The 14,514-nt window shown below is 40.3% G+C and overlaps 1 protein-coding gene across 12 annotated transcripts in view; it reads left to right on the forward strand.

Annotated features, from left to right (window-relative positions):
- The window catches only part of Pard3 (par-3 family cell polarity regulator), a 543,836-nt gene that overhangs the window by 126,425 nt on the left and 402,897 nt on the right, over positions 1 to 14,514 (forward strand). The window lies entirely within an intron of this gene.

The raw sequence follows: 14,514 nt of genomic DNA on the forward strand, positions 1-14,514 counted from the left end.
TAAAAAAAAAATAAAAAAAAAATCTGGATCTTAGACTCTTGCACTGGTGGCTCATATCCATCAGCTCGTTCAACTTCAGCTCTAGTCTCATCCCTGGTAATCTTTCCAGAGCTACTACCTTCACCATGAAGCTCCATGAGTTTTTCTGATTCAAACTTGGGCTTCATCAGCATTTTTACTTTTCTGATGAAGACATCATGAAGAGGGTAGATAGATTGGCAAGCCTTTTCTATGTCTTTCCCAATGGTGTCTGGAACCAGTTTATTGACCATTTCCTTGAAGTCATTTGTCTGCACCTCTCGGACCATGATTTCCATCATCTTCCTCCAGATCTGCAGTAGACCTGCTGGTGCTGAGTGTAAGAGGTCTTCCGTATCTAGTTGTTCTGTTTTTTTAGTAAAGCCAACACAGAACAAACGAAGCAGGTAACCATCAGTAGTATTTGCTTGTTTTATTTATTTATTTAATCTTTTTCCTTGAATTTTTTTATTGGTACATTTTATATATACATAGTGATAGCATTCATCATAGGGGAATTGTACCTTGCTTCAAACAATAGTTTCAAGCATTTTTTAAAAAAATATTTAAAATTTCTGAATTTAGTTCAACTTATAACACCACATTTCCAAGGAAAATGAACCTTTTGCAAAGACATTTAAATAAAATCATACCAAGATGCACAAAAATGAAATTCTCCAAAACTTCTTGTAAAGAAAAAAAATCATTAAAGCATATACATAAAAATATTAGCTATAGAAGAGCAAAATTAAATAGCATCTTATTGCACATTAGAAAGAAAAAAAAGGACCAGGGGTGTAAGAAACTAGATTAATTAAAGGACTGAAAGAAAAGATCTGTTCTCTTTGAATTTTATACTTAGCAAACATACCTTTGAAAAATAAAAGTAAGATTTTCTAGTTGTACAAACTTGAAATATTCTAATACCTCCAGATGTAGCATGTAGGAAATAACAAAGAGCATAATTTGAAAGGCAAGATAAGTTGCAGTATGCTCCTGGATGAACAATAAAGAGCTCTCAATAAGATAGTTATGCAGGACTATATAAAAGATACATTAGATGAACCCTTATTTAAAGGTCATTGCAGATTTCTGTGAAACAGTACCAATCTTATGTTGGGTTATACACGTATTTTTTTCCCATGTATGTGTGTATAAAAGACAGGGAAGAAGTAATATAAAGTCAACAGAAAATGGAAATATACTTTTTAAAGTTTCTAATACTAGAAGATACCATACAATGTCTTTTAAATAAATTGTAAGTCAAAGATATAATATAAATCTTAGAACAAAAATTAAGAGTAAGCAATATTCAGAAAATTAAATACTAATTAATTAAAAATTAAGTGTTTCAAAACAATTGAACTAAGAAAAAGTTTTCATGATAGCAAAGAAGTACTAAGAGTAAAACATAAGATAAATACTGGAAGGGCAAGTAAATGACCAGCACTTCTAAGAGTTTGAGGATAGGTTATCGCACAAAGTTCTAGTGTGTTGTGGACATGCATAATGACCGTGACAGTTACTGACGGCTAGGCCTCACTTGTGGAACTGAGCTACAGCTATTTCTTTGAAATCTACCCTGTAGACTCAGGTGGAATAATGACCCATTGGGTGGAAGAGAAGTCCATTTGTAGAGTGTGCTGATAGAAATATTTTGCTGCTGAACACAAAAGAATAACTGAAAGACTACTATTGTATACTTCTTATTCTCCTGTGTTTAATTGTTTGCCCTATTTGGTGGTTTCTTTCCATTCTTATTCATGGGGCTGTGATCAATTTGCTCCCTCTCTAGAACATCATTTAGAAGTCTGTGTAGGCTTGGCTTTGTCATCATGAAATTCTTTAGTTGTTCTTTGTCATGGAAGTATTTCACTTCTCCATTATACTTGAAAGAGAGTTTTGCAGGATAGATCAGTCTGGGTTGGAATTTGTTTTTTTGCAAGACTTGAAGTACTTTGCTCCATGCTCTTCTAGACTTGATGGTTTGTGAAGAGAAATCTGCTGTTATTCTGATGGGTTTTCCTTTAAATGTGATGTTTTTTTTCTTTAGCGGTTTTTAGTATACAGTTCCCATGCTGAATTTCTGGGATCTTGATTATTATATGTCTGGGTGTGGCTTTCATTGGGTTGATGTTATTTGGAGTTCTATATGCTTTGGTTGCGTGAATGTCAGATTGTTGCCCCATATTTGGGAAGTTTTCTGCTATTACTTCTGCCCATATTCTTTTTATATCATTTGTATTGACTCCTTCCTTCTCATTGATGCCTATTAGTCTCACATTGTTCATCTTTGCATTGTCTTGCAGGTATTGAATTATTTTTTCCTGCATCCTAGTTGTTTTTAAGAGATCTTTTCTTACTTTTTCACTAGCTGCAATGGTGTCTTTCAGGTCAGAAAGTCTATTTTCAGTTTTCCTCAAACAGTTTTGCCAGCTTGTGATTGAGTTTTTAATTTCCTGTATATCACTTTGAATCTGTTTCATACATTCTATTTCTTTCCTAAATTGCTTACTCAGGGGTTCCATCATTTTTATATTCTGCTCTATTTTTTTATTAGTGTATTCTTTAGAAGCACTTAGTACTTCTTTGATTATAGTTATTGCTACATTTTTTAGTTTAGAAATTATTTCTGGGGCTGGTGAGATGGCTCAGTGGTCTAAAGCACCTACTTAGAACAAGCTTAGCAAAGCACAAGGACTGTGGTTCAATCCCCCAGCACCACATGCCAGCCAGCCCCGCCCCCTGGTGGGATGAGCTGGACACACACACACACACATACACACACACACACACACACAAATATAAATAATAAAAAATTAAAAAAAAATTATTTCTGATCTGATTTCTTCTATACCTTTCTGCAGTTGTTTCTTTACTTCCAACGCTATTATTTCAGAGATATCTGGCATGTGATTTCCAATTTGCTCAGTGCTAGTGTCTTCTGCATTTGTACTGGGTGGACTCGGGACCTGAGACTGCATTTTGTTCCTTCTGTTTGTCATTTTGTATCCCACTGTCTTCTGAGCTTTGGTGTGGAGCTTAGATAGAGTTATTACCCTACACCAGGTCCAGATCTACGAAGTTCAGATTCCTCCAGGTGGGTGTTGTTTGGATCTGGCTGCTGTGCTCCCCTTCTTTCTGCTGCAGGCGTTAGAGTTGAACCCTTTGTGTCTCTCTGGCAAGATGCTCTGCTCCTGAATCAGCTGGGTAGGTCTTGCCTCTAGCCTCTTTGCAGGGAGTTCTGCTGAAGGGTTCCTCGCTGGGCCTGCAGCCTGGGTCGAATGAGAATCCTCGGGCCCTGGGTGGTCTCACTCACTCGCTGGGCTTGCACTCTGGATCTATTCAGGATCTGCGGCCCCGGGTCCTCTCGCTCACTCGCCGCCATCAGTAGTCTTGACATCAGCATGAGCTTCGATCATGGCCTGCCGTTTTTGGCCATGGAACATATGTTGTCATGGGTGATCATCGGAAGTGCTAGATGGATCCATGCCGTGGAAGTTAGTCAGGCAGTGTTTGCCCTGAACATCTTCAGCAATTGCCTTGAATTTTTTTTTTTTTTTAATATTTATTTATTTATTTGTTTATTTAGTGTGTGTGTGGCCAGCTCAGCCCACCAGGGGGCGGGCCTGGCTGGCATGTGGTGCTGGGGATTGAACCGCGGTCCCGCGGTCCCTGTGTTTTGCTTAGCTTAGCTTGTTCTAAGTAGGTGCTTTAGACCACTGAGCCATCTCACCAGCCCCATGCCTTGAATTTTCTAAAGGCAACTTCATCATTCTGCCGATCAGCAAGGGTCACTTCAGACACACAGCCTTTGAGCCCATCAGATGCAGTTTTGGTTCCTAGAGTTCTGGTGACAAGTATTTTTCCAATATTTCTTATGTTGAACATAGCCAGCGCCTTCACATCATACCGGTGCTTTTTAGAAAAGGGATCAACCACTTTCTTCTTGGCTCCCTTTTTGCCGCCTTTCGTAAAGTGCTAGCTAGTTCTTCCCTACCACCATGGTGCTGCTCAGAGAGCCAAAAAGGCTTAAACTGAAATTCTTGATCTCCAGACGGTAGGATTTATTGAAGGAGGTAATCCTGCAGGAGTCTCCTGCTTTGCACTTACCATGGCAGCCATTCCTGAGTCCATGTTCCACGTATGAATTGTCAAGCCAGGTGGTCCACAGATTAAAATGGTGTGCTGCAGAGTCCTACTCATGTGACCCACTCCCTGCTAGATGGATCAACATTAGGAGTCAGAGTGTGAGGGCACCCCGGTGAGGGGCCTCATAGACGGCAGACGGCAGCCCTCAAAATCTGAAAAGAATGGATCTTGGCTTGAGGCATGTTGTTGTCATATCTGAGGCTGGCGTGAAGGTGGAAGATGCCAGTATTTTGCTAGCCAATAGGAGAAATAGCCTGTAGTGTGCACAAGGTGTGTTTTAGCTCCTTACTATGTTTGGGTCTGTTCCTCCCCTCCCCCTTCCCCTTCAGTCAAAACATACTTAAATCTTAATATGTTGACACAGCACATATTTAATCTTGCATGTATAACATTTAAAGTTTTCCAAGGTCAGACTTGAGGTCCTCCTGTAGTGACTTAGGTTTTATTGGTGTAGCTTGTATTCCACTATTACAAAACATCATTGGCCAAATATATTCTATTACGATTGTTTTGATTACTCATCCACTAAGACATTAGCTGTATTTAAATGAGTTTTTAATGAACCATGGTAGCAAGTAAGGCTCAGAGAATGATTAAGGATTTAGTATTGTCTCTGTGTCATTAAAGTAAGTTTAGTCATCAGAAAGCTTACAAATTGACTTTATAGTTCTTTTTTCTCCATAATAATTAGTCACTATATCATTACAGTTTCTTCTGAGATTATTTCTCATTCTTACTATGATCTTCTTGAGAGAAAGATGTATGTGTTCCTGATAAAATCACAATTAATGCCATCTCCTCTGGTTTGGAGTCTTTCTCTGTGCTGTTAACCAAATTCAGAATTATTTCAGTCTATCATTCTGAACTGTCCTGCTTTTTAATTGTCACTTAAGTAATGCCATAATGTAGTTGTAATCTCACAGATAGGTACAGATGGGCCACTGACACTTGTGACAGCGGTGAGGGGGTTTGCATTGTACCTGACAAGTGGGTCAGCTTGCTTAAGGCTGTGTTCATTTGCATATTTTCTTTGTGGTTTGTGGCTCACATACCCAAGGCTATTAGTTGAACATAACTCTTACACTGGGAATCTAATTAGTCTAAAGGCTCAGTGAGTGATAGAGTGTGTCACCCTGAGGAATGGCAGAATTGAGCCTCAGCTCTGAGACGTAGCACTGGGACTGAGAGTTTCATGGGTGGTATCTTTCACTGTAATTTCCAGATGGAACAGAACATCTCGGGCATCTGCCATGAAACAGTACTGCCTTCTCACAGGATGCTGTTAGGTCTCATGGGACAAGTGACCTATGACCCTTGGCAGGTTATCATGGTGGTGAACCCTTGCAGGGAGTCCAGGTGGGAGTGGAAATGTCTTGCCCTTTCCTAACTGTTACATTGTGTGAAATGACACAAAGATTTATTTCATTAGATTATTTTCTTATGTTGGATAACATACTTTGCTCACTCATATAAACGTGTTATTGCCTGGTTAGTTTTCCTTTAGTGCTCCACATAATGAGTACTTTTGCAAATGATTTTTTTTTAAGCACATGGTGTGATCCTAATGATAAGAATTCATAGATTAACTTAGGGGAAGGAAAAGTGACTTGGAATATCAGTAATGTAGTATTAGAATATTATGGAAGAGCTTCACTATGACTTTAAAACATGACTATCTCCAACTGCTTGGTTTTTATTAAGTTTTAGAAACTCAATGCAGTTTGCTGTAGTGCTTGCAATTTGTTGGATGTTCTTGTTATTTTCCATTGTACTACGCTTTCGAGGTAGACTTGCCCGTGGCATCTTCCTGCCACTTCTCAGAGGCGTCCCTCCAGTTTTGTGTTTCCTGGTGAATGTGCTGGCGTCACATGCCTTATGTTTTTGTAAGGTCTGCCCTACCAGCATGCCCTCACAGTTTCAGCTGAAGAGTGAGATTTGGAGGTGGCTTGGAGGTCACTCCCAGTTTTACTTTTCCACATGATATGGGTCTTCCCCAGTGTGAAAAATATGCCTTCTTAAAGAATTATGCTCTTATTTCATAGTCACATAATTCCATACATTAATATAAAATACCCAGGCATATTCCTGGGACCTGTCACAAGCAACTTCATAAGGTATGTTCAGCCTATCCCTGAAGAAAGCAGCAGAAACAGAGAGCTTGCTCATGAGATGTGGCAATAAAATGGATTCTGAGTGTGTGTGGAGACTGGCAAATGGCAAACCTTTTAGAGCTTTCAGTGATAACGAACAGCTGGCCATGGCTTGTGTGCCATGGGCTTGCCATCATTGACCTAGAGGTTTTCAAGTAACTGCCTGACTTAAATCACCTGCCATTTTCTTGTATGAAAGCAGAGCCTGCAAGTTCTTGTGATATTTTTTCTTTTTTTTAAGGCTCTCTGATTAAGACTGAGTGATGCTATCACCAGCATGGAATTGTTTGCAATTCTCTTGATTGCTGTCAAGGATATTCAGAAACATTTTAGGTGGTGGCATCAAAATTGCATTGATTTGGCAAGGTGGGTTATATAACCTTTGGTTAATCAAGAACCAGAGTCCTATTCAAAGACTGGTGGATGACTGTATTCTGTAGCCATCGCATGGGTTGTGCCGGTGATGCGGTAGTTCCAGAAGCAAGAGGATTTTGTTTGAAGTCAGGGAGCCTTGATTTCCCATTTCAGATTCACTCTGTCATTCCTTAACTCTGGCTGGATCAGTTTTCTGAGCCTCAGTTTGCTTTTTGTAGAGTGAAATGTGAGGCAGCCAGGGGAGAAATCATGCAATGGAGGAAGAACTTCTTTCTTGGTTAAATGTTGGACAAAGCATTTTCTAGGAAAGCTTCTTTTCCTTCCTTTTTCTAATATTTTAATGGCTTTGTAACACAGAATCTCAGTGTATGGTTGGGATTGGGCTTGAGCCCACTGTGTAGTTCAGGCTAGCCTTGAACTCGGAATCCTGCCACCCCCGCTTCCCAGTGCTGAGATTACACACATGTGCCACCATTCGCCACTTCCAGTTTTTAAAAACTATTGCTTGTAGAACCAAACACATCAATTAAGCTTTGCCTTATTCTTCATTATTCTTGAAACTGATCCTTGCATTTACAAAAAATCCACATTTGTCAATCACCACCATATAGTTTAACAGTAGCTAAGCAATAATGTTCTTGCTTTGTTCTAAAAACTGATAGGCCTTATCTCTTTGTTACAGCAACTAGTGGGCATTGACACAATTAGTTCCTTCTTCCTGCCATAAAGTACCAAAAGCTCAAGGCTTTAAACAATGCAAGTCTGTTGTGGTGTGTCTCTCTTTTAGCTAGTCCCCAAAGCCTCATGCTCTCATGTGTGGAGCTTTTTGGAGGTGGCTGGATGTAGGGCCTGTGAGTGTGGATTAAAGATATGTGATACCTCTGTTAGTCTTCTGATTGATTTAGTATAGTTCTGGGTGCTGATGATGGCAAGGACCAATCTGAACGTAGGTGGCAGCAATCACTAGGCTTATCGCTTGGGCAGCATATCAAGGGCTCACTGCCTTCTGCTGTCCTGCCATCCGTTATTTCTTCTCTGTGATGCACCTCTGCCATGCCACCCTGCCTCAGAGACAGCCAACTATGGACTGAATCTTTACAAACTGAGCTAAATAAACCTTAACTAAACCTAACTTGTGGGTGTCAGGTGTTGTGTCTCCACAATGAGAAAGGGAGTAAGACAAGAATTTAACAGCTCTGGTCCGTAGAAGTCTGACGCGGGTCTCACCGTGTTAGCAGGGTGGTGTTTCCTTCTTGAGTTCTTGTGGAGAATCTCTCTCATGGCTAAGTGCTGTTGGCATCTTTTGGCTAATAGCACAAAAGTGAGCTAATACCGTCTCTCTGTGACATCTTTCTCTGGCCACAACTAGGGAGAGTTCTCCATGTCTCCATTTGGTGATTTGGTGGGACTCGGGGCAATTTCTTCATTTTAACATCTGTAATCTGAACACCATTTGTAAACTCCTTTTGCTATGGAAGGTAATATTCGCTGATCACAGAGATTTGAACATGAACAACTTTGGCAGGTGACTCCTATTCTGTCCAGCACAACTGCCACCGGCTTTTTCAGAGCAGGAAACGCTTGGACATGTGGAAAGGCCAGTGCTTGTTATCTAAAAGACAAGGTGGCTGCTGGGCGTCGGAGCAGCTCCTTCCCTAGTCTCTGCTCTGCTCTGCGTGTCGCTGCAGTGTGCATTCGTGGGCTTTCAGGTCATCATTTTACACATTAGAGCGGCCACACGAGATCAGGTGGGTATAAAAACATTGTTTTGTGATGCTTATGTGACAGGTTTTCTTCTGGAGCGTTCTTATGTTTCAGAGAATTAAAGAGACTTGTCTTGAACTGTGGGAAATGTGTAGAAAGTAGGGAAGGCACCCAAATTCGGCTTTCATTTCTCATGGAAAATCAGTGGGGAAATGGGACAGGAGAGAGATCGAGTAATTATTGAAAAATTTTAAAGTGAACTTTAACAAATGATCTCCTTCATGGATGCAGAGAAGATTCCATCTGTCAAAATACAGAACTGAGTCGCATTTCAGAGATTGAAAAGACATTTCCTTTACTTTTTGAAGGTCATAATAGAAATTTTAATGTGTGGTGTTTTTGTAAGAGTCCCGTTTTCTTTTGCTGTGTTACTATATGTATTCTTGTAGAGTAGGTTTTCTAAAATTATATATCCTTCCTAATTTAACACAAAATTACTTCATGTCTGCACCTGGCACTTAAATTTTGGTTTAAAAGAAAGCTGTCAAATTGTGTGCTATTGGCATATTGTGGATCACCAACTGTAATTCTGCCACCGAGACTGAGGCAGCATTTGTTCATGGCACAGTCCAGATTTCATAATCCTTGTTTTCTAAAAATGATGGAGATAATTACCGAAGCTAATATACGTTATAAACTCTTCCATCATGTGTGGCATTTAAAGATCCATTCTCTGTAGTTTTCTATCTCCATTTTCAGTTTGCAGAAAGGACTTGGTTCTTTAGAAAAGATCATTGTGAAAAGTTAATAACAAACTTGAATTTCATTTGCTTCCAATTATATACCAAAATGTCAAAACTTAATATCTTCAAAATGCATTTTAAGCCGCATACCTTGTGACAAGCATGATGTTATTAAAATCAAGTACAGAAACCCTAAATCCTGATCAAGGGCTCGAAATGCATATTGTTAGGTTCTCAGACTTGCAAAAGTGTCTTGCCTTTTAGATTTATTTCCCAAATAGAAAGCCGAAAGCTTCTTATTTCTGGAAAGGAAATAAGAGTGGCTGAGCTGGAGATTGACCACACTTGGAGCTAGAGCAAGGCCACCCCAAGAACAGAGTGCCAGGGGCGAGCCATGTGAGCAAGCTGCTGGGACCAGAGCAAGGCCAGGCCGGGGGTGGGGTGGGGTGGGGTGGGGGTGGGGGAGTGGCTGGTGTCCTCCCTGTTGACTACAGCACATGTAGGTAGCTGTGTCTTACTTGCAGTGTTCTCTGCAAACACTGAGCCTTGCACTTTGGGCTTTGTCACACGCTTTTCCCCCTACCCCTTTTACTGTGTATAAGTACAGATGCAGACTGTGCTCGGTTGTCACTACCTCTCCACAAGAGAGGTCAGCTGCCACCTCCTCCCAGCTTTCCTTTTAGTGTGTATCTAGGTTTTCTTAGTCTTCTGTTGCTACCTCTCAGGACCCTGCTGGCTATGTAGATTATGGGAAAAATATGCAGACTAAAGTAGCATGGTCAGACTGTAGCCCCTGGACACATTTGGCCAGCTGCCTGCTGCTGCAAATAAAATTGTACTTCAACACAGCCACATTCATCTGTTTGTGTGTTGTTGCCTATAACTATTCTTGTGCTGTCCTGGCCACCTAGAATAATTTTGATTTAGATGATGTGGACCATAGTTCTGATGTTCTCAGAGTTTGTCAATTCTTGATCTCATGAAAGGTCTGAGCTTCTAATATATAAAAGCATTTGCCAGTGAATGTCAGATAAGTAAGCTGATTTTTATGGAACACGAAAACCTTGATGTATACCTACAGGTGTACATCCATACATCCAGGTACACTTTTCCACTTTTTTGTAGCTGTAGAGGATTTCTTTCCCTGCTTGTGTTGCCTGTTATAAGGTTGAGTGGCCCAAATATTCATCATACTTTGCTTTCTTCTTACCACTTAACCCTCCACTGGATTATTTAATCAGCTAATTGTATATTATACCACAAAAAGGCCCAAGCGTCCCATTGGTCTATGTGTCTCTATGACCTTACAGTGGTTTTATTTTATGAATTGATTAATGATATAGGAATGTTGATGTAAATAGAATTTGTGGGGCTAGGGAGATAGCTGGGCACTAAAACCAGGTGAGGTGGAGTACACCTGTAATCCCAGTGCCGGGGAGGCTGAGACAGGAGGATCACTATGAGTCTAAGCTGCATAGTAAGATCCTGTACCAAAGAAAGAAATAAAAGATTTAAAAAAGAAAGAAAATAGCATTTGTTCAAAGTGATGAACCTACAAAATGAAAATTGTAGTTATAAATCCTGTTCTTATTCTGTAGATGTTTTTTACTGTCCTTTAACTCCTAGGGGTATGGGCATTGAAGAAGCTGGGTTGGAGCCAGTACAGGTGGTTCGTTTTGTCATGCCCGTTGGCTCTTCCTCCCTTGCAATGCTGGTCTTAGTTGCTAGCTGTAGATGGAAGGTGAATGTCTAAGGTGATAGCCTCATTGATCCTTTTAAGTAATTTTTTTTTGTGTGTATGTGGTTGTGTTAGACTTTTAAGAACTCTGTTACCTATAAGAAGAAATAGAATCAGTTTTTATTTTCTGAAGTATGTTAGTATGAAACACCTATAAATTTTAATTTGAAAACATTTTAAGTTCCAGAAAGTTGGAATATATTGTTTTAAATGCCCTTCATTTATTTGATATATGTTAATATCCTATATAATCATAATACATTTATCAGAAATAATACATAAGAACACTCCATCAGTAATGTCAACTAATCTTCAGAGCTTATTTAAATTTTATTTCTCTCTCTCTCTCTCTCTCTCTCTCTCTCTCTCTCTCTCTCTCTCTCTCTCTCTCTCTCTCTCTCTCTCTTTTGCTGGTGCAGCCTGCCCTGAGGGCAGGACTAGCACAGCGTGTATGTGGTGTTGGGGATTGAACTACAGTCCTCTGCACCTGCGTAAGCTTGCCTAAGCAGGTGCTTTAGACCACTGAGCTATCTCACAGGCCCGAATTTTATCTCTTTTACTAATACAATATTTTTCTAACCCTAGATACATTAAGGATCCCATGCTATGAAGTTCTCATTGTCTCCAGTTTCTAAGACATCAGCAGCCTTTCTGTTAGTTTCAACTACTTTCTATTCGGAGTGTCTAATCTTGTGGAATGTCCTTCATTTTGGGTTTGTCTGATGCCTCATGATTAAACTGAAGCAGCATGTTTTGTCAGACGTGGCCCCGACAGGACTAGCATTCTAGCCTGCTCGCTGCGCCTCGTCAGGTGGCACGGCTGCTGACACAGCTTATCTCTGCTGGTCTCTCCACTGCGAAGATAGTGTCTTCCCTTTTTAGTTGAAACATAGCTTATGAGGAGTCGTTTTGGAATGCGAGCATAACCTGTTTCTCTTCCATTCCCGTGCATGACCGTTAGCATCTTATCTATGAATTACTACTATGGAAGTGGCCGAGCTAACGCTATTTCCATTATCACAGCTATCTTCATTATTTGGAACGCTGCTGTAGGGAACACTTGTTCATGTTTTACCATTTATGAAACCATGGATATTAGTTTATTCTTTGGGTTCTGATTCAATGCTAGCATTGCCTTTTTTTTTTTTTTTTTTTTTTTTTTTTTAAAGACAGTGTCTCACTGTGTAGCCCAGGCTGGCTTAGGACTTGCAGTGATCCTCCTGCCTCAGCCTTCTGAGTGCTGGTGTGATAGGCATACACCACCACACCTGGTACTACTTATTTGTTTAAAGGTTACTGAAATTTTGCTTCTGGGATACAGATACAAAACCAACAGATACCCCATTGGGTTGGTATCTGTTTCCCTTCTGTGTGTCTTCATCACTTTCAAATACCTCATCACTCTCACTGTCACCTATCATTCCAGTTTATCCTGGGTTTTCCCTGTTTCCAGCCCTAACACCAGTCACTTTCCGAAAGAGCCTGGTATGTTCATTGGAAGAGTATTAGGAACTAGTATATGAGCACTGTAACTCTATGACCTTTCAGTGAACACAGCCAGAAAGTACAAGATGGAATCAAAATATCTGGTAAATGTTTGAATTTTAAAAATGTATCACAGCCAGGAAGATAGCTCAGTGGCATAAGCGCCTGCCTGACAGGGGCAAGGTGCTGAGTTCAAGTCCTGGTACAAAAAAAAAAAAAAATGTATCACAGGTGCATGCCTGTAATCCCAGTGTTGGGGAAGCTGAGATAGGAGGATCACTGAGTCCGAGTTGCATGGTGAGACCCTGTACCCAATAAATAAATAGATTAAAAAAAAATATTACAGGGTTGGGGAGATAGCTCAGTGGCAAAAGCAACTGCCTGGCAAGTACAAGGTCCTGAGTTCAATCCCCAGTACCACAAAGTAAGTAAGTAAGTAAGTAAGTAAGTAAATAAATAAATAAATAAATAAATGTAAAAGTGTATTACAGTGAATAACACATTTCCATTGATCTCCCTCAGAATACTCCTCCACGCCTCCTTTGCTTGTAACACTTACCCCACCATTGTTGCCAGTGGCAGTCCTCTTGCTTGAGTGTCTTTAGAAGATGTGATAAAAGTATGTGTGGAAGGGCAGGCTCATAAAACATTATGGTGTGTGCACACCCACCTTATTCACTGGATTTGGCACCATGTGACATTGGGCTCTTCCTCAAAGTCAAGATGATCGTGAAGGATAAACATTTTGAATTGATTCAGGACACTGAGGCAGCCGTGGTACCAGAACTAAAGACACTCAGGACGGAGTTCCAGAGCTGCTTCAGAAGGTGGCAAGAACGATGGTATTAAGTGTATTTGAAGTGAGGTAGTTCATTTTAAGGGGATTAATGGCAATGATTCTCTTACCACAATAAATTTTATTTTAAACATGGATCATATTTTTTCATGTTTATGTACTCATATGCATCAACATTCATCTATATCCTTCTGTAAGCCTGTTGCCATGCACTGCATTATGACATTTTTGTCAACATTGAGCTGCATATATAATGCTGGTTCCAGAATGGAGCTGAAATTTTCCTTCTGCCTAGTGACATCAGAGTGTAACACATTACTCATGTCATTCTGGTGATGCTGATGGAAAGCAGCCCATCGGGCTGCTAGGCGTAAGAATGGGTAGCACCCACAGTTATGTCTAGTGTGCAGCACTGGGCACTGATGATAAGAGGCTGTCGAACTTCTTATGTGCTTACTTTTAATTATTATGTTTGAATGTACTACGGATAAAACCATTTGTGGTGAAATGGTATGCCATGTTGCTCAGCAGTTCCTGCCCACTTTGGACATGTACAGTGACTCTTGCATACGCCACACCCAGAGGAGGATGTGGTGGCCTTGGCTTGTGTGTGCAAGTCTCGGATGTTCACACTGTGGCCGAGGCAGCCCGGGATGCATTTCCAGAACTTATCATTAGGTGGCACCTGATTATATCTACCTATGAGAACCCTGCGTTCCTAGCGATGGCTCCGATCCCAACCTACCAATGCAGAATTAGCTTTTCTTTATTCATGACTTCCAAATAATGGATTTCATTATCCAGAATATCTTCATTTCTTATTTATTCCTGCTATGTGTGTTTGTGCATCTGTGTGCCTGTGTGTGTATATTTGTAGTAGAGTGAGAATTGCTATGTACTTCGGAAAAGCAAATTTGCTAAGTAGCACACAGTATTTGGGTGGCAGTTCCTTTTGTCTTCACGTTTACATGAAAACGCTGCTTTCAAAGGTAGGCTAGCTGTTCTTTTCCTCACCCTGCTCAGTGTGGCCGCATTATTTATTTGTAGCATAGTTAGGTTTATTGGTTTGTGTGCCATTTTGGTCTACCCTTTCCTAAGGCCACAGTGTACCTTCCATCCTGTTTGCTTTCAGGGATCTGAATCATTGCTATAATTTTAGCTGCATAGAAAGATGCACTCAGAAAGATGTCATTTCCCATTATTCCCCATCCTTTCCCATTCTCTCTTTCAAAACTGTTCCTGTTTATTCTCTATGAGCAAGTCATTTTAGTAGTTGTCTTTTATTTTTTTTTTTAATTTTTTATTTGTTTGAGAGAGAGAGAGAGAGAGAGAGAGAGAGAGAGAGAGAGAGAG

This window comes from Octodon degus, unplaced genomic scaffold (genome assembly GCF_000260255.1).
Source record: "Octodon degus isolate 3935 unplaced genomic scaffold, OctDeg1.0 scaffold00144, whole genome shotgun sequence".
Lineage (NCBI taxonomy): Eukaryota > Metazoa > Chordata > Mammalia > Rodentia > Octodontidae > Octodon > Octodon degus.